At 43.7% G+C, this 3,579-nt stretch overlaps 1 long non-coding RNA gene across 1 annotated transcript; it reads left to right on the top strand.

Annotated features, from left to right (window-relative positions):
• Positions 1–396: 396 nt before the first annotated feature.
• Positions 397–2,020, top strand: LOC102899648. The gene is made up of 2 exons (XR_442436.3): positions 397–491; positions 1,253–2,020. It is a non-coding gene; the product is annotated as an uncharacterized LOC102899648 (long non-coding RNA).
• The last annotated feature ends 1,559 nt before the right edge of the window (positions 2,021–3,579 follow it).

Below are 3,579 nucleotides of genomic sequence, written 5' to 3'. Positions count from 1 at the left end.
ATGTTTGCTCTTCCAGATTAAGAAAACTTTCTCTTAAGTTATCCATGATACACAGAAATAGGATAAAATATTCTTCTGTGAACAAATGGAGATGTTTGACTTTTTTCTGTACCTGAGCCCTCTGAAACTGACAAAGTGTCAGTGAGTTTCTTTCTTTGGCAATTACATTTATTTGCATTAAGTTCAATAAGAACCTCTTCTTGTAACCAGAAACCATTGGAAACACTGGTTGTCCTACCAAGTCTTTGACTGAAGTGTCGTATTTGAGAGCAACATGCATAGACTCAGATATGACCAGACAGCTTTACGGAACTAAGGTTGACTTTATGAAACATGGAGCCATAAAGTCCCTTGGAAATGTTGGCCTGATACCTTGCTTCCAGAGTTCCCAGTAGCCTTACCAGGTGAGTAAAGAATGTCCCTTCCTGGCAGGTGCAAGAACCTCAGGATGTTTGGGGACCTCATGAAGAGGAATTTCCCCAAATCTACAGGTATTTCAGGCATGTCTGATGGCAAATATTTGGCTTGGCTTCTGAATAGAGACACTACTAAAAGTTCTATCTAGATTTCTCATAAAAAGTTCCAGCAAAGCAGATTTTAAAAGATCTATGTGGTCAATCATGATTCTTGCTGAGTGTATGCAAATAATTAAGCCAAGTCTGTTAAAACTGGACTTGTTTTATAAACAAATTAGTCTTGATTTGGTTATCTCTGTTTAAAAATGAAGGTGATTATAGAGAGAAAATGTGTTCCAATAACCCATCTTTGTAGAAACTAGATTTTAAGCACTCAAAACTCAAGACACTGTTTGTAATTTGCTCCAACTATGAACTTGTATTTTTCTTTTGTTTCCATAAAGGTGCCTCTTATCCATTACCCGATTGCTTACAAAACAAAACCGAGTATATCGTGGCTAATACCACCTGCCACACAATTAAGGCCTTAAATGACTCTCAAAGTGGCATTAGATATTTTAACAAGGTGGAACATGTACTTACTAGCACAAAAACAGAACGCTGTGTATGCATTCCTGATATCACAAAAACATGACAGGATTACTAAAAGATATAAATACTCAAATCTGCACTTTAAATGATCTCTCTCTTTCCTTCAGTGATTGGCTAAAACCCTGTACTGGAGGAAGGTTTTTGTCAACTATCAAAGGCCTTTTTTATTGGGCTTCTATTTCTCATAAAAATATTATGATATTGAAATAATATTTTGTTGTCTTTTCTGGCATCTCTCTGCCTAGGGTCAAGACTCCTTCCCTGCCATAACTTCCAGCCGACAGATGATCTTTCTACTCAAGGGAGGTTCACATATGTTGTCCACCTTGGAATGGCTGCCTCTGCCTTTGGTAACTCTTAGAGATAGAGATAGGACACATATTTTCCAACTGACCAGTGTTGACCCATAGGTAGGGACATCTCTACACCCTTATTCAATAGGAAGAAGCTACAGAAGATGAGACTGTAATAGGTCAACTTATAAGATATCAGAAAGCTTATTGTATATAAGTTTGGCTTAAATTCACCTTTCATGAATAGTCGAGATAAAAGGCTTATGTAGTTCCCTATTAGGGTGATCGGAAATTACTAACCGCCCTATCTCACTTCTGTGACCTTGCCAGCTTGCTAAATAGATAACTTAGGATGGAAACCGCTTCCCCTCCCCCTCTACCAAGATCTGGCCTAGGCAAGACCAACATGTAAAACGTCACGTACTCACCTACGGCATCTCAGGTGTCCAACTATGATTGGTCATTTTAAACCCTCTTAGGACAAAGACTTTTAAATTGATAGGTTCCCTCCAAAACTAACGTCTGTGTGCCACAATATAATTGGCTACCATGAAATGCTGTAAATTGTAATTGGTTAACCAAATAATGACGTATTCTGACTTGCTAAAATCCATATAAGCTCACGGCTGCCTTTGTTCGGGGCCATTCTCTGCACTTTTCTCCTTAAGATCAGGAGATCAGGTTTGGCCCGGCCGTGAATAAAATCTTGCCTCGCTTCTATTCGGCGTCTGGTGGTTTTTTCGACAGCACCCTGTTTCAGAGACCTTCCACCCTCAGGAATCTTAAAGATTTAAGGGTCAAAATTGTTCAGGGGAGGAATGATGTGGGGAACAAAGGCAAAAGAAATGTAGATAAAATTAACCTGCTTTAGAACCTGCAGCCCACTGACAGATACTTGAGGGGGGCAGAGGAAGACATTCCTCCAGGGACTCCCCAACTGTCTTACTGTTCATGCTTCCCTAGAGGAAAAAACAAGCTCAGCCTGATGAAAGCCAGGCCTCCAGGATCCTGTGTCTTCTTTAAAATCCTTGGGGCGCCTGGGTGGCGCAGTCGGTTAAGCGTCCGACTTCAGCCAGGTCACGATCTCGCGGTCCGTGAGTTCGAGCCCCGCGTCGGGCTCTGGGCTGATGGCTCGGAGCCTGGAGCCTGTTTCCGATTCTGTGTCTCCCTCTCTCTCTGCCCCTCCCCCGTTCATGCTCTGTCTCTCTCTGTCCCAAAAATAAATAAAAACGTTGAAAAAAAATTAAAAAAAAATAAACAAAATCCTTTCAGAAACTTCCTTTGTCTCTACCCCATCCCCCCTTAAAAGTATATAACCAATCGCTCCTCACAATCCCTGCAGCTCTTTCTGTCTTGGGCTCCTGTCCTTGTGCTATAATAAAACCACCTTTTTTTTTGCACCAATAAGCGTCTCAAGAATTTTTTCTTGACCATTAGCTCTGGACTCCACATCAAATCACACCAGGTAGGGGTTGGGGGGACTGGTGAAGCCCCTCACCCTTCCTCCCCACCGACAGCCAGACAGCACTCAGTGAGCCAAGATCAGTGGTCAGGTGGGGAAAGGAAGGGGACCGGGGGCGGAAGGGACCAGCTTGTCCCAGAAAGGGGCCTCCAGGCTCAGCCAGGACGAGGGGGCTCCGGAGCAGGAACTAGGTGTGCAAATGATGAGGGAGCATAAAGCAAGCTGCCACCTAGCAACCCTCCCCCCAGGTGGGGTCCGTGTGACATTCCTTGTGCACCTCCAGCTGCCCAAGAACAAAGGAAAGGAAAAAACCAATGGTTAACTGATAGAGATCACAGTCCTGCGGGACCTAAGTCTCCAGTAAGTTACAAGAAGAAGACAGTCTTGTCAATAGCCTCATCTCCAGCAACCTAGAGACTCAGTTTCCTGGAGCCCCAACACCACCCTCTCCTTCATAGTGACATGGGGAACACAGGCAAGAAGGAAACGTAAATAACATAAAATTTCTATAAAAAACTTTTTTTAATGTTTATTTTTGAGAGAGAGACAGAGCTCGAGTGGGGGAGGGACACAGAGAGACAAAGACAAACAGAATCCGCAGCAGGCTCCAGGCTCTGAGGTGTCAGCACAGAGCCCGACGCGGGGCTTGGACCCACGAACCGGGGAGATTCTGACCTGAGTCGATGCTTAACCAACGGAGCCACCCAGGTGCCCCTACATTAAATTTCTTTATAACCCGCAGCCCACTGACAAATAAATACTTGAGGCGCATACAGAGTGTAATGTCCTCCAGGAACTCCCTGCTGTCTTAATGCTA

The sequence above is a fragment of the Felis catus genome, chromosome F2, assembly GCF_018350175.1.
Source record: "Felis catus isolate Fca126 chromosome F2, F.catus_Fca126_mat1.0, whole genome shotgun sequence".
Classification (NCBI taxonomy): domain Eukaryota; kingdom Metazoa; phylum Chordata; class Mammalia; order Carnivora; family Felidae; genus Felis; species Felis catus.
The sequence above is the reverse complement of the archived record's forward strand: the minus strand, read 5'-3'. Positions and strand labels throughout refer to the sequence as shown.